This window comes from Camelus ferus, chromosome 4, assembly GCF_009834535.1.
Source record: "Camelus ferus isolate YT-003-E chromosome 4, BCGSAC_Cfer_1.0, whole genome shotgun sequence".
NCBI classification, from domain to species: domain Eukaryota; kingdom Metazoa; phylum Chordata; class Mammalia; order Artiodactyla; family Camelidae; genus Camelus; species Camelus ferus.
The window spans coordinates 48,012,439-48,033,819 of record NC_045699.1 but is presented as its reverse complement, the minus strand read 5'-3'; the positions used below and the strand labels follow the sequence as shown (position 1 = coordinate 48,033,819).

At 37.9% G+C, this 21,381-nt stretch overlaps 1 protein-coding gene and 1 pseudogene across 1 annotated transcript in view; one reads left to right on the top strand and one right to left on the bottom strand.

Annotated features, from left to right (window-relative positions):
• PLPPR1 (phospholipid phosphatase related 1) overlaps positions 1 to 21,381 on the bottom strand; it is a 505,501-nt gene that overhangs the window by 371,069 nt on the left and 113,051 nt on the right. The window lies entirely within an intron of this gene.
• On the top strand, positions 13,921 to 14,293 carry LOC102519955 (annotated as a pseudogene).

Here is a 21,381-nt window from a genome sequence, read left to right as displayed (position 1 = left end):
ACCAACCAATCACAGATTTTCAGGACCCCTTTCATGTAATACCATCAACACTGACACACACATACAGCACACATATCCATGCACACACACACACACACACACACTCATAACATACAGTTACACACAGTTCCATTAAAGAACATGATAAGCTAATATCACAATTAACTGTCACTGTTCTGGAAATTCAATGCAATTACTCAGGGAAAAAAACCCATCAGGACAAATATTTGCAAAAGTGAGGTTAAAATATTATTTGTATGTAATAGGTCTACCTGGCAAGAAAATCAACTGTAAAGCTTCAGGAACTGACAAAAAGAGTCAAGTTCACAAGTTATTGTTGACTAGAAAACATTTAAACACTGGATGAATATTTCTGACTTTCTTTTGATTGTCTGAAATAAAGTCCATGCATGTGTGTGTATGCACACGTGTGCACGCACTGAATGAGACTATCAAAATTTCAACACTGGTTATCTCTTTGGGTGACACGATTTCAAATGCTTGTTTTTTTTCCTTATCTATGTTTTCCAAATTTTCTATACTGAACATGAATTGTTTTTATAATAAAAAGATAAGCTTTTTAAATGATGAAATGACATAATGAATGCTAAAGTGCCCAGCTATTAGTCACTCCCTTCCTATGAGTCTCCTTAGTGAATATTTAGAAATAGGTTAAGAAAGCCAGTCTCGAAATTATAATTCATGTAAAAATGATTATGTTTTATGATAGGGCCTTTAACACAGCACATCTGAAGAATAAGTCCAGCCAAGTGTAAATACAACCTGAAAAATGAAAACAAGAGCAAATAACTAAAATCCTTTACAAAGACCTTGTAGATTGGTATATAATGAGACTCAGGTTTTAATAATAGAAAACAATTTCAAGGCAAAACGTGTATATTAATGTCAAGTTGGGATGAAGTACAAGTAAGACCAGCAGCTGTGGAGAGGATCTCTTCTGTCTTCCAGGTAGCCTTTCTCATTTGAATAGCCTGGGGAAATGCCACACGTCCTGAGTGGTCAACAAATGTTTAGGAAGATAAATGGCAAAATAACTTTCCAAGGGTCATTCAGCTATTTTCCAGAAGTTAATACTAGGCCAGATACCTGGTGGAAAGTCACCAAATACATATTCCAATTTTAAGTTGGCAACTAATTTGTCAGACTATACTAAGTGCTCTAAGCGTTTACACACACTTCAGCTAATTTAATTTTATAGCATCCTAAGAGGTAAATATCTTTTTCCCAGTTTAGATATGAGGACACTTACGCTCTTTAAAGTACAGGGTTTTACTCAAAGTGATGAGCAGGGTGAGTAATGCTGTCCAGTCTAACAAATGAACAAAGAGAGGCAGGTGGGGGACCAGCTGCTGTCACCAGATGAGACTGATGTTAGAATGGGACTAGTGGGTGTTTTTGTTGAACAAGGTCCAAGAGCTGTGCTAGATACCAGGACACAGTGCTTTTTACACAGTACAAGCCTTGTACAAGGCCTGCTTTTACCTTCGTGGTGCTCATGGACTAGTTGGGAAAACAAACATTAGGTCGACAATCTCATTAGAATCTATTTTAAATGGTGAAAGGACTATAACAAAGAAGTACCAGTGAAGAGGAGTTGCCAGGTGAAAAGTGTAGGTGGCATAGCATATCTGAAGGCTCTGAGACAGGAAAAAGCCAGATAACCCAACACAATGAACAAAAGCCGGGGGTGTGTGTGGACAGTGGCCCCAAGCAGACAGCGGTAACAGATGAGGCTGGAAGGCAAGGCAGGGCCAGGTGGAACTTGTAAGATGTGTTAAGGATCATTTTTATCTTTTCCCAAGGGGCAAAGTGGAGCCAAAGAGTGGACTTAAATAAGGGAATGGCACAACACAATTACTTTTTTTTTTTTTTTTTAAACCTCACTGCTTACACCTGTGGTGAAAAGATTAGAGGGAGGCAAAAGTGAATGTGGTGTCATGGACAAGTCATACGTCCTTCACTTTACTTTCCTCTTCAGTTAACAAGTCCCCAAAATTCCTTTAAGTTATTTCCCCCATGACATTCTTCACCTTGGAGTTTGAATGGGATTTATCTCCCCTTAACTCTTAGAGGAAATTCTGATCAGCAAAATCCATCCCTCTGACTACAGTGATTGATTCAGGGAAGAATATGTGACCCAAATTGGGTAAATGAGATGTAGGGGGTGAGGGGGTTGGTTAAAGACTACTGGAAAGAAGTTTTATAACCCTTCTATGAGAGCTACTGAAAGAAATGTTTTCTCTTCCCAAAGATCATGAACAAAGAGGCATTAGGAACTCCTGGAAGCCCCCTTATTTGACAGGGTGATCCAATTTGAGCAGGAAGATAATACAGTAGAAGGTAAGAAAGGGAAAATTAAAAGCAACCAGGATTTTGGAGACCTTGTGACATTTTCAATCAAGTCTTGCCTGAAGCCAACCCTAACTCTGGCTTTTCCAATTATGCAAGCCAATAAAAGTCCTTTATTGTTAAGCTATTTTCTTCCTTCCTTCCTTCCTTTCTTATTTTTGCCGCCAAAAGGATCCTTATGGAGATATCTCTTAGGTGGCTGTATTCCAGGATGGAGATACTATTAGCATGAGCTAAGTTCGTAGCAGTAAACAGTGTAAATGTGATGAATTTGAGATTTATTTAAGACAGAAACTCAGTAGAACTGGTAGTGGGAGGTTTGAGAGAGAAAGTGGTATCAAGGATGATTGCTAGGTTTCTGGGTGGTGAATAGTGGTGGTATTCCTGAATTTAGGACCACTGCCAAGGGAGCAGGCTTTGGATTGGGTTCAGGGTTGAGTGGGATGAGCCTACTTCTGCACACACTAAGTGTGAGGATTGTATGAGCTATCCAAGTGGAAGTGTCATAGGCAGTTGGATATGCAAAACACATAAGAAGAGAGTAATAAAATAATACTGCATAATAAGCTTTTTCTACTTCCATTTCTCACTCTCCTTCAAACAGATGTAAAAGAGCAAGTCTATATAATCTTCTGCAGTCAGCCTATTCTTAGCCTCTGAAATGATAGAAGAGTGACAAGAAAAAAATAGAGCAAGTTATTCTTTGCTTAACAAAAGAGGCAAAGGAGAGTTTTTCCCATTCTGGAGAAAATGATAGAAATGTTAAGGAAAGTGGGATTTGGGTGAGGTATAATATCTTCAGTGGATGGAGTAGGATCTGGAAAGCAAAAACCTGAGAACATCAGTAAATCGATGCTTCAGGAGAGTGAAGAGTTTCAGCCAATAACAGTATGAAGAAGCCTTTCCAGTCCTTTAAGACACTATGATGTAATTGAAGTCTGAACATGGCCAGGCAGAGGTAAAAATGTGCTGTGATGAGCCTAACTTGTTGAAAAATGGCCTTTGCGAATCTCAGGGAAGTAGACACTATACACAATGGGGGAAAAAAAATCCCAAACTGACAGTTGCAGATCCATTGGTGTCTATGATTTGATTTGTGTTATTTTTCTGAATCCAATATATATTATTGTGGAAAGTGGGAAGGAATGAATTTGAGTTTCATTGTGATACAATCTTCAAAGCAGCATTGCTGGACCCTGGACTTTCTCCCTAATAATGCAATTGATTTAAGGAATTAAATAATGGTCAAGGAATCTTCTCTCTGTGGTGACAAAATATTTGATGGGAATAAAATGTTTTGGCAATTTTAATTGTATGGAGGCAAACTTCCCTGTGAAAGAGGGAAAGGTAGCCATATAAAGAGAACAGTCTGAAACTACAAGCAATAGGGATGAGGCTGCAATGGAAAAGGATATGAAAGGAGCAAAGTGCAACAGAGGAATTAAAATCAAATTTGGAGGCAGTTAAGAACAGAAGCAATACCCCAGAAAACAGAATCAATGATGAAGAAGACAAACTTGAAAATTTTCCACAAATGTAGAGGGTAAAAAAGCAAAGATAAGAAAATTGAAAATATGAGTACATGAGGAAGGCAAGCCAAAGAAAATATAAGGAAGAAGGAATGATTTCAGTGGATTTCTAGGGGCTTATAGAATCAAGAAAAGACTAGAGATCCAGGTTTGGAAATAGCCAGGACTAAGGGAACTCCAGGGGGTAAAGATGCAAGGACTCTGGTCACTTGTGGACAAAACAGGCTCTAGGGAGCAGCCTACAAGTGACCACCACCCACTGGTTCTATGCCACTTGCTCAAGTTGCAAAGGCCCAGGAGAGAGTATCCAATCGTCCAAGCTTGGAAACATGACTTAAAATAAAACAATCTTTCCAGGATTCTTAAATAAGTTTCACTACACTATACATTCCTTAAGGGTCAAGACCAGATAATATATAAAATACATGTAATAGTCCGGCCATGCTTAAAACAGTTGGGTTTTGTTTTTAAGAAGCTACCCAAAAAATGGTTGTTGAATGAGTGACTAGATAAAAATCTAAACCATGTGGACACTAAATAGACTATATTTATATAGAGTATCTTTTCAGAAGAATTAATGACACAATATTAAAAATAATTCTTTAAACACTGTCTCCATTTAATTATCCACAAATGCCCACTGCTTTCATTTCTAAGAGGTCACTCAGTTCTACATCTTTCTCTCCATTCTCGCTTCCATGATCTTAGTTCAGGCCCTCAGCCTCCCTCACCTTAACTACAGCAATGAATTAATAATTGTTCCTCAGCTAGGCCTCCACATAGCAACCGAAGTAATGCATTTAAATTTTTTTAATGATTTTATCTGTTTCTGCTTAAAACATTTCAGTGACTCACATTACCTATTTGAACACCCCCACACTTCCTAGCGTGGCCACACAACATATCTCTCTCTCACACACACACACACACACACACACACACACACACACACACGTACTTTTTAGCCTCCATTTGCAGTTCCTGAAAATTCTTGGCCTTCTCGTGCTCCTGTTCTGTTCCTCCATTATTCTTAGCCTACTTTCCACCTGCAAAAGACTTATGTATCCTTTATGACCCAACTGCCTTCAGGTTTATGTTTTAAGAGTCTGTATTTCACTGGAATTCTGTGAACTGTGTCTAATTCACTTTTGGATTCTCTCTCACACGTATCACAATTCCTGGTGTACATAGAAAATTTTTAATATATTAATTAAGTAGCTGATTCAGGGACAAAGTTAATTTACAATCAATGTTTCTATGACCTTTCCCAGAGTGTGAACAAGCTGTGATAATACTAAAATCTGCCATCATTGAAGTTTTGATATCCATAGGATAGATCCTCAAATAGGAAAAATTACATCTGATGCAGAATTTTGTTTTCTCAATGCTCCGGATTTACCTGTCATACATAAACAAAACTGATTTGAACCCAGCTGTAATAGATAGCTTGAGTGTTATTCTAACTACAGTGACTTTATACAACAGCCACAGACTAACAATTGAAGATAATGAATTACTCACTGGCAAATGACAAATAACAGCCAAGAGAGAAACCGCATTTTACTTGTCTCCGATGTTGAGATTCATTTCATAGGGTTTGTAACTGGAAGTGATAGATATGCTCTTAAAGTCACTCATGCATCATTATCAGACTCTCTAAGTAACCATTTTCTAAAAGGAGGAGTTGGTACTTGCCCTCAATATAAACGAAAATGCAACAGTACATTTACAGCTTTAAACGTAAACAAAATGTGTAACTATCAAAAAGAAAGACGTATTGGAGATAGTTCTAGATTTGGAATAAAACTCCAGAATTTCTGCTTTGACCCTTACTGGTTGTGCGACCTTGGCTGCAATACAAACTTCCTGAGTTTCAGAGCCATCTATTTCACCTACTACACAGGATTATTAGGAGAATCAAATAAGTAGTAAATACTGATTTTTTTGTAAACCATAAAGGGATTATAAAATTTAAAGGAATGACCAAAAATTCCTATTGGCAAAGTAAGCAAATAGGAATTGAAGTTCAAAAGTGTCAGGATGGTTAACTTTTAATGCAGGCTCAAAGTTTTCCGCAGAGTTTAAAAGTTTGGCATGACGAAGATCTAGGAGCTTATATGAGTGTTTATTTCCATTTTGAGCCACTGTTTACCAGTAGCTAACCCAGTTCCATTTTTGTCAAATCAGCATAGGTGGCAGGGCAGTCCCTGCCAGGCCTCCCTTTCTCAGAGGCAGTCCAGTGGAGTGGTGAGGGGCACGGACTCTGGGATGAGATCAGTGGGGTTGGGCTCCCAGCTGTACTGTGCAAACCCTGGCAAGCTTCTTCCCCTCATCAAATCTTAGTCTCCTCATCTATGAAATGACAGTCATCCTCTGTACCTAGTTTCCTATTGCTGCTGTAATAAGTCACTACAAATTTAACAGCTCAAAACAAGATAAATTTACTATATTACAATTGTGGAGGTCAGAAGGCTGCAGTGGGGTCTCACTTGGCTAAAATCAAGAGGTAGGCAGGGTTAGATCCTCTAGAGAAGATCTAGAGGAGAATCAATGTACTTGCCTTTTCCAGCTTCCAGAAGCTCCTTGCATTCCCTTGGCTCATGGCTCCCCCTCCCTTCATCTTCAAAGACAGTAGCATAATCTCTCTCTGACCACAGCAGGGAAAGGTTTTATATTTTTAAGGACCTATGTGATTATGTTGGGCCTGCCTAGATAATCCAGGGACCTCACCTCCAGGTCCTTCATCTAATCACTTCTGCAAAGTCCCTTTCACCACATAAGGTAGCATATTCACAGGCTCCAGGGATTAGGACACAGACATCTTTGGGGGCTACAATTCAGTGAGCCACAGTCATCCTCAGATGGCTACATATAGTAAAGATGAGATAAGTTAGCATGTGTACAGTATGGAGAACAGTGCCTGGCATATAGAAAACATATTATGTAAGTGTTAGCTATTGTTATTGTGACTATTTTATTACTATCATCACAATGTTCAGTCCCTCCTAAGCCAGTTAGCTAACAGAAATGTAGAAGGAGGGAAAGCAGGAGGCAAATGTTCCAAAATAATTTTCTACAATAGTGCTGAATTTGCTCTTAGTAACAAGCAGGCGAGGCCCACTGCCATGCCCCTCCAGCAATGAGTCGAACATGAAGCTGGTAATTTTCCAAGCAAACCAAGGACATTAATTCCTCATCCAGCCAGACACATAAAAGTTGATGTTGCACAATATCAACTTCTAAGAACCTAATTTGTGCCCAGTGGATCCCTTCTTTATGTTTAATTTATACTATGACTATTTAACTTGATCACTGATGCTCCTCCTCTGAACAAAGCAGAAAGGAAATAAACATTTATCAAGTACCTACTATATAATAGTATCATGCCAGATATTTTACAAACAGTATTTCATAAAGTCTCCACAACACCCCCTGGGAAGATGATATTGCCATTCCCAGTTTTATAAGAGAAAACTAGAGTTTGGAGAGGGTAAATTATTGGCCCACAGCCACAAAGATTAGTAAGTGGCCAAGATGGGTTCCCAGTGCAGGTCTGTCTGGTCTGTCTTATCTATCTGATTGAAATGCCCACGCTCTTCCCATTGCCTACATCTCTTCACAGACTCAGAATGTGAGTGTAGAGATGCATCTTCCTGAGTTCTGCCAGAAAGAAGAGAGGTGAATTTGGTGAAGTCAGAGCAGCTGGGACTCAGTTTAGTTCCTCCAGGATGAGAAGTGGGGTCAGATGACCTCTGACATCCCTGTAGGGCAGGGTTTCTTAATCTTCATACTATTGACATTTGGTGCCATATAATTCTTTGTTGGGAGGTACCATCCTGTGAACTGCAAGATTTTTATTGGTATCCTTGAACTCCCAGTATCCTTGAACTCCCCAGCAGATGCCAATAACAGCCCCCCACCCCAGCTGTCACACTAAAAACGTCTCCATTGTCAAATGTTTGCTAAGGGACAAAATCACCCCCAGCTGAGAAACACTACTCTAGAGAAAATATTATGCAATTCTGAGACCTGCAACACAAGAAAGGAATACAATTGCTAAATATAAACAGCCTAGGTCAATATTAGTCTGAGACCAATTAAGAACTGAACCTGGAGTGAAAATTAGAAGCTTTGGTTCTGCTCTCCTGGCCTCTCTGTGGGACAGTGAGTTGACTGGCTTAAAGCTAAGAATTGAATTCCAAATGGGGATTGTTTGACACAGCAAAACCATGATTTATTTACTTTTCTAGCCAAATTAATGTTGGTTGAACAAACAAATTAATTAGAGAGCTCTACTTATGGTTCAGGATTCTTTTTTTTTATAGTGTTATTTTACAACAAGTATTATTATTATTCTCTTTATAAATGCTCAAAGGAAAAATATCACCTATAATCTTAACATCCATATGTAATGTATCTACATATGCAACTTTCAGAGGTTGTCTTTTTAGTTGGCAGAAGTAGAGTTAGTTGTGGTTAACAGCTTAGGCTCTGGAGCAAAATCTTTCCCCGACTGAATTCCCATTCTGCCTAATAAACTTCAGCAAGTTATCTAAGCTTTCTGTGCCTCAGTTTCCTCATCTGTAAAGTGGGGGCAATAATGGTATCTCATAGAGTTTTGTTAAGGATTAAATAAGTTAATATATGTAAAGCAATTTGGACAGTGCCTGACATAGTTTACACTCAGGAAATATTAACTATTATTATTATATCCGTATCAAACACACTGTTTAAAAATACATATATATTTTTAACAAAAAATGTCAATTATTTGGTAGCCTCATTCTTTTACTGAGTAATGTATCATAAACATTTCCAGACCTCCAAATCTACTACCACAACATGATTCTTAATAGGATGGATGTACCGCATTTAACATAGTCTCCCATTTGAGGACATTTAGGAGAGTTTTGGGTTTTGGATATTATAACGTGTTGCAATTGGTCATGCTTGTTCTTTTACATTTGGCTTATTACAAAAGGTGCCTAGGAGACTGTTTTCAAGCAAAGTGGAATTATGACTGCAAGTTAGGGTACTGTGCTCCTTAGCCACCCTGAACAGCAACATGATGTTGAAATGAAAGGTGTGGGTGATATGAGTACCCAGTAAAGGTGACTTGCTGGTGGACAAGGGCTGGCAACCATACCAGCATTTCTGAGCCCAGGCTATTTGTGGTATCAGCACTCTTCTGATATAACTAACACGAAAAGCATCATCTGGCCCTGAGTGTCAGGAATACTCAGTCTCAAGCTGTGTTGAATTTGGAGAAGTCAGAGCAGCTGCACTGACACACATTTCACAAGCTTTCTCTCCTAATTTATTCCATTCATGGAGAATTCCTCTTGGCAAGGTGTTATGGCCTTTGTGTCAGCAAAACCTTGTATAATTTAGAAGTGTGTTCCTAAAATAGTGAAAGGGCTGAAATGTCTCACAGGCAGAAAAATTACCTAAAAAGATTCCACTGGGAGGAACCTTGCCAGAGGGAGCTACTCACATTGAATCGCAGGTGGGGAAGAAACATGACATGGGTGTTTGACCCATTAGCCCGACACTTTATGCCCGCCTATTATTAAAGATAGAGGCCTTAATATGGATCATTAATAAGTGCTTCCATATTTAGAGCAGTAAGGTGAAAACTGTGGATTCATAGGATCCCAAGATTAGAGATCTTCAAGGTCATCTGTTCTAGCCAGATGGCCAGCTGTTGCTTGAATTCTGTTTACAATTGTCCTGACAAGTGATCATCAGCTCTGTGTGGACATCTCCAGTAGCAGAGAACTCATCACTTCCTGCAAGCTACTCTCTCTGTAGGACACCTATTATAACTACAAAGTTTATTCTTATCAAGATCCTGAAATCCATCAGTCTACATAGGCAAACAAATAAATAGATGTTTTTCAAGCATCAATGAGTGATACACAATGTTGAACACTTTTATCATTATATCAAAAAAAAAAGCCCGATTTTAAAAAGGGCAGAAGACCTAAATAGACATTTTTCCAAAGACATACAGATGGCCAACAGGCATATGAAAAGATGCTCGATATCACTAATCATCAGAGAACTGCAAATGAGAACAACAATGAAATATCACCTCACACCTGTCAGAATGGCTACTGTCAAAAAGTCCACAAGTAACTAATGTTGGCAAGGATGTGGAGAAAAGGGAACCCTTCTACCTGTTGGCAGAAATGTAAATCAGTGCAGCCATAATGGAAAACAGTATGGAGGGTCCTCAAAAGATTAAAAATAGGACTTCCACAGGATCCAGCAATTCCACTTCTGGGTATATAACCAAAAAATATGAAAACATTAATTTGAAAAGCCACATGCACCCCAATGTTCATAGCAGCATAATTTACAATTGGTAAGATATGGAAACAACAAAAGTGTCCATCAACAGATGAATGGGTAAAGATGTGAGATAGAGAGAGAGAGAGATACACACACACACACACACAGAATATTACCCAGCCATAAAAAAGAATGAAATTCTGCCATTGCCAACAACATAGATGGACCTGGAGGGTATTATGCTTAGTGAAAAAAGTCAGACAGAGAAAGACAAATACTGTATGTTATCACTTACATGTGGAATCTAAAAAATAAAACAAATGAACATATACAGCAAGAGAAACAGGCTCACAAATACAGAAAACAAAGTAATGGTTATCAGTGGGGAGAGGAAAGTGCGGAGGGGCAAGATAGGGGTATGGAATTAAGATATACAAACTACTATGTATAAAATAGATAGGCAACAAGGATATATTGTACAGCACAGGGAATTATAGCTATTATTTTGTAATAACTTTAATGGAGTATAATCTATAAAAATACTGAATCACTATGCTGAACTCCTGAAACTAATATAATATTGTAATCTGTTTTCAAATTCTTATGGCTGGATTCCTCTGCCTCTCAATTCTTACAGCTATAACCCTCCCTACCCTGGTCTGTACCATTCAAATGAGGTAAAGTTCTCAGCCGGACCCAACTCCCTGTGATTATCCAGGCCCTGGCAAAGGCTAGACACCAGGGAGCCAAGAGAACATTTTCAAGTTATTTAACCTCTCTTGACCCAAGTTCCAAGGTTTGTGAACTCAGTGATCTCTACCGCACTTTCTTAATCTAACACTTCATGATTCTATCATATGATAGTAACAATAACAAATATAATAATAATTCCACCTGAAATTTGTATAGTGGGCCAGTTCTCAATGCATCTTTACTCACATTATCTCCTTCACCTACACGATGTGTAGACAAACTGGGTATTAACATCCCCATTCTGCAGATTCATTTGGAGATTACCTAATTTGTTTTTCCAGGAAAGTAGGACTCAGACTCCTGACTCTGACTTCTAAGTCCTTTCATCCATCAAATGATAAGGTATAGCAGAACCCTACTGCTGTTTACTGAGAGAGGAAATAAAGGATTTATGCAGTTATGATAATTCCAAAATTTCAAATATAAGTAATGTGACCTTTTCAGACTCAATTCAAATCTTTAAGGGTGTAACAAAGCATTTCAATTCTTATGAAGCAAGCCACATCTGCACAAAAGAGAAACTGGTAGGATTTCAAATAATCTCACCAAGCTCAAGGGGACTAGAATTTAACACATACACTTTAATAGCTTGTCCAAATTCAGAGCATCCTAGGGCTCATCCTTTCTACAACTGCATAAATCCTTAACACTTTTTAAAATCATGTATTAGTTTTCCATTGTTGCTATATAAGAAATTAACACAAACTTAGTGGCTTAAAGCAACACGAACTTATTCTGTCATAATTCTATAGGTCAGAAGTCTGACATGGGTCTCACTGGGCTGAAGTAAGGTGTTGAGAAAGCTGGTTCCTTCCAGTCTCTAGGTGAGAATCTGTCTCATTGCCTTTTCTAGCTTCTAGAATCTGCCTGCCTTTTGAGGAGTCAGGGCTGTGGCTTATGGCTCCCTTTATTCATCTTCCAATCCAGCGATGTAGCATGAACCTGCTGTCACATCTTTTTCTCTGACCACAATAGGAAGAGGTTCCCTTTAAGGGCCCAAGTGATTAGATGAGACCCACCCAAGTGATCCAGGATAACCTCCCCATCTCACTGTCCTTAATCATATTTGCAAAGTCCCTTATGCCATGACATATTCACAGGTTCCAAGGACTAGGATGTGGACTTCTTTGGAGGGTCATTAATCTGTCTACCACAGTGATTATTTTTCATTCGTTTTATTTAAACTAACAGCTAAAATGTAAAAATGTTCCTCCTATATGTCAAATACCAATGTAGGAGATTTATATGTACTACAAGTCTGTATAAAAATACCACAAGGTGTGTATCACTATCCTAATTTTATAGACAGTGAAATTGAGACTCTTGGGCTAAGTAACCCTACAAGGTCACCCCGCTCGTCAGAAGCAGAGCAGACTTCTGAACCACTGTAAAACAACTGTCTGCCGCAGAAAGAGCCACTTTTCAATGAAATCATTGATTCTCAGGCATAAAGCTGTCATGTAGCTAAGCTCAGCTGGAAGCCCCACAAATATCTCTGCATAGGAGAACCCTCCCTTTCCACAGAGCCCTAGTTTGCAGTCTGCAGCCCCTCTGCTGCAGCAAGTTCCAGCCATAGCAAAAGGGAAATCTAGAGATTAAGATGGCAAATGCTTCCTAAGACAAAAACTCTTCTAAAACCACTGCAGCCTTTTGAGATTTTTGGTAACACATTGCACATGTGACAGGTTTCCTGGGCGTCTGCTAGTACTTGGCATCATCACACTCCACAGTCAATTTCAAAACTGTCATTTCGGGCCCACTAAGGCTTTAAATAGCACCTCCCACAAGCAAGGCCAGTTTTTGTAGCTTTTGCTTTCTATTAAGAGCACATCAGGGCTCACAAGCTATTGAAAATAAATGTCACAAAGTAAATACTTTTTTATACATTTGGTTTGTTTAAACTGCTTTGAGGACATTGAGAATGAAGACACATGGTTCAAAATGAAGTCTTCCAGAAAAATGATGTCATATCTCTAAGCACCCAAAATATCAACTGCCACCAAAAACAAGATGCTGGGATAGAAATGCACATGTCATGTTAATGTCAGAGCCAAAAAGGGAGAGGATAAAAGAAAATAAAATTTCAAAACACTAACATTTAGTGAGCACTGTCTGTTTGCCAGGAGTTTTGGAGAATTAATCTCATTTAATCCATACAATAGTTATAAGTAACCAGTTTTAACTGGTGAAGACACAGCCTTAGAGAGGTTAAGTAACAGGTCCAAGATCACCCTGCTCAACAGCAGTGAGACGGGGGCTATCTGGCCACGAAAAAAATCTACTTCACCATACACCCAACCGAAGAGAACAGGTTCAGGAGTGTAAGGCAAGAGTCAGTCAGCCCTGATTCCCTGGAAGGCAGCCTAACTTGGAAAATACTACTTATTTGCTTACAGGCTGTGTAGGAGACAGGAAGCATTAAAGCTGATGATAAAGACAGGCAAGTGCAACTGATTTAGTTCCAGGCATCATGATCTCAATGCGCCTAACAGGAGTGGTGATCATAACACCTTGTGATTACATAGCACCCTTCTCGTGGAAGCTCAGTGCTCTTACTGTCTCTTTCACATTCATCTTCCCAACAGCTCTAGAAGGGAGGAGACAGCACAATCACCTTTCATCTTCAGAGGGAGAAGCTAATGTATTTGCCCAGGGTCAATCAGAAACAGAGGCTTGGAGAGACTATATCCCTGGGACTCCTGTCCAGACTGCTCACCCACTGGAAATGGGAAAACAAATTCAACATCCTGGGCTCAAAGACCAACGGATGAAACATCCATTTAGTCAGCCTAGCTATGCTCTGTAAAATCACTGTCAAAATGGCCCACATTACTTGAAACATGCGACAGAAAGGGCCTCTGTATCCATCATCCCTCCAGACATTTACTTCTGGCAGAGATGGAATCTTTTTTGGCTAAACATCAGATTTGAATTATTGAAAAAGAACCTGCTTTTCCAACCTGGGCCTGGCAGAATGGCTCCTGCAAAGAAGGGTAGCTAAAGAAGAATGGCCAGTCTGCCATCAACAAGGTGGTGACCAGAGAATGCACTATCAACATTCACAAGCACATCCATGGAGTGGGTTTCAAGAAGCATGTACCTTGTGCACTCAAAGAAATCTGGAAATTTGCCATGAATGAGATGGGAACTCCAGATGTACACACTGACACCTCAATGAAGCTGTCTGGGCCAAAGAAATAAGGAATGCTCCAAATCGTATCCATGTGCAGTTGTTCAGAAAATGTAACGAAGATGACGATTCACCAAACAAGCTCTATACAGTGGTAACCTATGTACCTATTACCATTTTCAAAAATCCACAGACAGTTAATGTGGATGAGAACTAAATGTTGATTATCAAATAAAGTTATAGTACCACAAGGAAAGGAGAGAACAAGAATCAGTCTTGACCAGAGAAAGGTTGGTTTGTTAAAATTATGGTCTAGTCCCCCAAAACCTCAAATTCCTGAGCAAGGAAGATAGATCCTCAATCCTTTCCTAGGATGGAACTTAACATTAGAATTTCTGATCTTAACTATAAGGAGCACCAACAGAAGAAAGCAAGACCTCAGGGAAAGGCTCAGAGAAAGAAGAGGAAAAAGGAGACAGACCCTGATGAGAAGAGACCCTCAAGTGGGGCATCCTCTGTTTGCCACCCCCAAGGTGAACCACACAATGGTAAAGTATTGTTTAACCAAGCTCTGCACACTCTTGCTGTTTGCAATTGGCTGCTGTTATGAATGTGTTTTGTTTCTGTTTTTAGGATTGTTATTCCAGATATTTCAGGGCTTAATAACAAGTATACACAAGATCTAGAATGTTTCTCCCAAGGCTCCACACTACACAGCACAAAAGCAGGTAGAACTCTATCTGTCTTAAACAAAAGTATGTGTCTTATTCCAATTGCCAGAGTTAACCCAATGTTCTATTGCACCCACACAAAAGACTTCACAATTAAAGATAATCCCCAAGGCACAAAGCTTAGAGCCAAAGATTTGCAACGCCAACATCCTCAGCTTCACTCTTCAGCCAACCACTGAGACTCTCTCGACCCCTAGAGAAGTAGCTCAGTGATACAGCCCCTCCTTGAGGCGGAGATTTTACCGTCAGAAAATTTTGAAAGCTAATACCGGATTTTCAGAAATGCTAGTCTCAAATGTGAATTGAATGAAAATACTATGTAATTCTGTTTTACCTATTGCTTTGAGATTTGAGGAACAAGATCAGGGGCTTTTGGATTAATAAAATGTGTTTTGTACCCCTCACTTTTCCAGTGTCTGATGAATAAAATCCAAAGGAAAATAGAAAAGAAAGGAAGAAGAGGAGCGATCTGAATTAGGGAAACAAGGGGGGAAGATTCAAGAAAATTCTCCTACATTAACAATAGATGAAGACAAAATAAAGGAAGGAGAAGAACATAATCTGGCTGAGAAGAAAGTGACCAGAACTAAAGGAAAAAGTCACAAAAAGCCACCCTACCTGAGCTCAGAGCTGCAGGGGGTGGAAGCAAGAATTGGCCATGGAGTAGTAATTGGGAGGCAAATTCACAGTCTCCTAGGCAATCTCAATTAAAACTATAAATACATATATCATTAATAAAACATTAGAAACTCAAATCTGTCAGGATATTAAAAGAATAATACACCATGACAAAGTAGGATTTACCTCAAGAATGAATGCAATTATGGGCCAATATTAGGAAATCTATAATTCATCATATTAAAAGGTCAAAGGAGAAAAGCCATCTGACTGCCTCCATACATGTTTTTTAAAAAGCAACTGATAAAATTTTAAATCTGTGACCTAGAAATAGAAGGGCATTCCTTCATGTGATATGGAACATCTATAGGCTAATTAATTGGCAATGTAATACTTAAATATAAAACACTATGGACATTTTTATTGATATAAATAATGAGACAAAAATACTCACCATCACAACTAATATTTTAACAATCTTCTGGTAGGTCTAAGTAACTAAATAAGATCACTAGAATTAAAAAGAAGTATAAATATTAGGAAAGAGAAGGAAATATTATCTTCACTTGCACATAACAAAATATCTACCTGAAAAAAATCCAAGGCAATCAACTGAAATAAATATTGGAATTAAAAGGAGAGTTCAGTAACATGGCTATTTTAAAAACAAATATAATTTTAAATGATAAATTTTATATATGCCAGTTATATTCATTTCCCCCCCAGCTAGAACCCATTCACGTTAAGAAAATCCAAAGGAAAATGAGGATAAAAGAAAACTAGACACATAAATATTTCAGGAAACAAACATAAAGAGACCAAAAGAGCACCAGTGATCTATTTTTTAACTTCCCAAAAACAAACTACAATGGCAGGGTTCAGAAAAGGTGAGAAACATTTTGAGGATCAATACATATGGTTACAGACAAGTGAGAATAAGCAGCATCCCCTTCCCCTTTTGTCAAAGTATTCCAACTTTCCATCACAGATTGAGTCTTTACCATAGTGTTCCACATCCGTGCATCAACCTGCTTGATAAGAGCACACTTTCATCTGAGCAGCAAGGTCACAGACACCATGCCTAAGTCACGCTCCAGACGCCAGTCCCAAAAGAGTAAGCTCACAACCAGACCATCACAAGTTTCTACTGTAGGCTCCTCTAATCTGTATAGCAATCATTGTCTATCTCTCTCCCATTTACTTTTCAAACCCTGGTCCCTCATAAAATAATTCAATCCACTAACAAGGAAAACTAAGTCTTACTGCTTTTACTTGGGAATTGAATTACTCAGGATCTGCTCTGTTCATTTATTCATTCATACATTCATCCAACAAATGTCTATCAGTGCCAACTATGGGTCAGGCACTGTTGCTGGTGGCATAACAATGAATAAGCCAAAGTCAGTAGGGGCCCTGTCAAAGTTTATAACGTAGTGGGAGATTCACACAAGTTGAGAGGCAATCACAATACAGTCAGTACATGTGTCTTGGGGGAAGCACATAGGGCTAACAGAATAGAAAGTAGGACCATCCAACCAAAAGGTTGAGGCGGGAGGTTGAGTAAGAGCTGAAAGGCCAAGTGTAAGGTGGGATGGGCACAGGAAAAAGCACAGCTCATTTTACTCATTTCTGGCATAAAAGACAGTCACACCTTCAATGAATATTCTCAGACCCAACAGGTAAGCTTCTAAGAATTGTAGCCATTTTAGCTGGTACAGGTACTGTATTACATGAGGTGTTTTATAGCTCCTTGGAGACCTCTGACAGCACTCTAAATAATCCTTTGGAACTAACAAGTTTCATGTAAATACGATGAACTCTGGACAGAGTGTTTTTAAAAGCCTCTATATCCTCTGGGGCTGAAACCCCTTTCAAGGACTGCTCAAGCAATTCTAGTTGTTAGATGACAACCCCATGGTTACCAAGGATGAGAAAGGCATATGAAGAAAATACTGTTTTTGTCTTCAGTAAATGTTTGAACTCTGCTGAGTCTGACAGCAAAACCCCCAAGGACAAAGATGAATTTTATGATGTAGGCTTTTCCCATCAAGGCTCATGATTAACTAAGTTTTTTTTAGGCTCAAATCAGATTCTGCTACCATGGTCAGCATTTAAAGTATGTAGCACAGAAAAGAACAGCTTTACAGATTTTTTAAATCTTACCATCTTATGTCCAGGACAATCCGAATGTTACAAAGCAAAAATGTTTGCTAATCTCTTAAGAACCAGCACTTCTTATCCAACACTAGCTGCTCCTCAGCTACTACAAACACCACTTTATTAATATGCTGCTACTAGCCCCTTCAAACATTGCTTAAATTTTAAATAGGAAAGACATGTTTATTATTGGAAAGTAGTTACTATGACACCTTTCTAATCTTAAATATTTACATGTATTCTGTTACATTCTAAAAAGGAACAAACTCCAACATACACTCACATAAGTTATAGTAAAATTGGTTTGAAAGCTAATTTTTTGTTAAATACAATGTATCTGTTGTTTAAAATGTGACTTAAGGATGGATCTTTAGAAGTAAGCAACTTTTGTCAATTCCACAAGGGAAACGTCATTATTTTCCCTCTAAAATCAGGAATAAAGTGAGGATGTCTGCTCTTACAATGTTAACATTGTACTAGAGGTTCTAACCAAAGTAAAAGTGCCTTCATCCAAAGACAAAATGACTGTCTATACAGGAAATCCTAACGCATTGAAAGAAAAAAAAGAAAGACGGAAGAAGGGAGGGAGGGGAGAGGGGAGAAAGGAAGAAAAAAGAGGGAAGGAGGGAAGAAAAGGGAGATACTACTAAGTAAATTTATCAAGATAAACACAAAAAACCAACTGCATTTGTATACATATGAAATACTTAGAAATAAATCTGATCAAAGATGTGCAACAGTTGTGTAATGAAAAGTACAAAACATTGCTAAGAGAAGCTTAAAAAGATGTAAGTAAATAGACAGATATGCTGCATCTATGGATCAGAAGCCTCAATATTGTTAAGATGTTAATTCAACCCAAATTGATCTATACTTAATGCAATCCAAATCTAAGTAACAGGAGACTCTTTTGTATTACTTGAAAAGCCAATTATGTAATTCACATGGAAATGCATATTTCCATATTTCCTAGAATAGCCAGAACAACTTTTTAATAAGAACAAAGTTAGAGGACTAAAAACATGACAATCCAAAATATATGGGATACAACAAAAGTAGTTCTAAAAGGGAAGTTGACAGTGATACAAGCTTACCTCAGGAACAAGAAAATCTCAAATAAACAACCTAACCTTATACTCAAAGCAACTAGAGAAAGAAAAACAAACAAAACCCAAAATTAGTAGAAGAAAAGACACCATAAAGATCAGAGCAGAAATAAATGAAAAAGAGACTAAAAAAAATAGAAAAGATTAATGAAACTAAAAGCTGGTTCTTTGAAAAGGTAAACAAAATTGATAAACCTTTATCCAGACTCATCAAGAAAAAAAGGAAGAGGGCCCAAATTAGTAAAATCAGAAATGAAAAAGGAGAATTTACAACCAACACCACAGAAATACAGAAGATATAAGAGACTACTAAGAGCAACTATATGTCAGTAAATGGACAACCTAGAAGAAATGTCCGAGAAATTCTTAGAAAGGTACAAACTCCCCAGACTGAATAAGGAAGAAATAGAAAATATGAACAGACCAATTACCAGTACTGAAATTAAATCAGTAATTTAAAAACTCCCAACAAACAAAAGTCCAGGACTAGAAGGCTTCACAGGTGAATTCTACCAAACATTTAGAGAAGAGTTAACACCTATCCTTCTGAAACTATTCCAAAAAACTGCAGGGGAAGGAACACTTCCAAACTCATTCTATGAGGTCACCATTACCCTGATACCAAAACCAGACAAAGATACTACAAAAAAGGAAAATTACAGGCCAATATCACTGAAGAATATAGATGCAAAAATCCTCAAAAAATACTAGCCAACTGAATCCAACATACATTAAAAGGATCATACACCATGATCAAGTGGGATTTATCCCAAGGATGCAAGAATTTTTCAATACCCACAAATCAATCAATATGATACATAAACCACATTAACAAACTGAAGAATATAAAACATATGATCATTTCAATAGATGCAGAAAAAAACTTCTGATAAAATTCAACATCCACTGTGATTAAAAAAAAAACTTCCATAAAGTGGGCATAGGGGGACCATACCTCAACATAATAAATGCCATATATGACAAACCCACAGCTAACGTCATAATCAATGGTGAAAAGTTAAAAGCATTTCCTCTAAGATCAGGAACAAGACAAGGATGCCCACTCTTGCCACTTTTATTGAACATAGTTTTGGAATTCCTAGCCACAGCAATCATAAAAAAATAAATAAAATAAAAGGAATTCAAATTGGAAATGAAGAAGTAAAACTGTTCACTGTTTGCAGATGACATGATGCTATACATAGAAAGACACCACCAGAAAACTACTAGAGCTCATCAATGAATTTGGTAAAGTTGCAGGATACAAAACTAATACACAGAAATCTGTTGCATTTCTATACACTAACAATGAAATAGTAGAAAGAGAAATTAAGGAAACAATCCCATTCACCATAGCACCAAAAAGAATAAAATACCAAGGAATAAACCTATTTAAGGAGGAAAAGACCTATGCTCCAAAAACTATAAGATGCTGATGAAAGAAGCTCAAGATAACACAAACAGATGGAAAGATACACCATGTTCTTGGATTGGAAGGATCAATATTATTAAAATGACCATACTACCCAAGGCAGTCTACAGATTCATGCAATACTTATCAAATCACCAATGGCATTTTTCACAGAACCAGAATAATAAATTTTGTGAAAGAAGAGCAGAGCTGAAGATATCAGGCTCCCTGACTTTGACTATACTACAAAGCCACAGTAATCAAAACAGTATGGAACTAGCACAGAAACAAACACATAGATCAATGGAAAAGGACAGAAAGCCCAGAAATAAACCCAGGCACTTATGGTCAGTTAATCTATGACAACGAAGACAAAAATATAAAATGGAGAAAAGACAGTCTCTTCAATAAGTGGTGCTGTGAAAACTGGACAGCTACATGTAAAAGAATGAAATTTGAACATTCTCTAACATCATATACAAAAATAAACACAAAATGGATTAAAGACCTAAATGTAAAACCAGACACTCTAAAACTCCCAGAGGGAAACAAAGGCAGAACACTCTTTGACATAAATCACAGCAAGATTTTTTTGGCTCTATCTCCTAGAGTAAAAGAAACAAAAGCAAAAATAAACAAATGGGACCTCATTAAACTTAAAAACTTTTTCACAGCAGAAGAAACCATAAACAAAACAAAAAGACAACCTACAGGATGGAAGAAAATATTTGCAAACAATGTGACCAACAAGGGATTAATTTCCAAAATATATGAACAGCTCATTCAGCTCAATTAAAAAAAAAAACTCAATCATAAAATGGGCAGAAGATCTAAACAGACATTTCTCCAAAGAAGACATATGGATGGTCAACAGGCACTTGAAAAGATGCTAATTATTAGAGAAATACAAATCAAAACTACAATGAGGTATCACCTCACACTGGTCAGAATGGCCATCATCAAAAAGTCTACAAATAATAAAATGCTGGGGAAGGTGTGAAGAAAAGGGAACCTTCCTACACAATTGGTGGGAATGTAAATTGGTGCAGCCACACAGAGAACAGCATGGAAGCTCCTTAAAAATCTAAAAATAGAGTTACCATGTGATCCAGCAACCCCACTCCTGGGTATATATCCAGAGAAAACTCTCATTCAAAAAGATACATGCACCCTAATGTTCCTAGCAGCACTATTTACAATAGCCAAGACACAGAAGCAACCTAAATGTCCATCAACAGATGAATGCATAAAGAAGTCATGGTGTTTGTGTGTTTGTATTCCA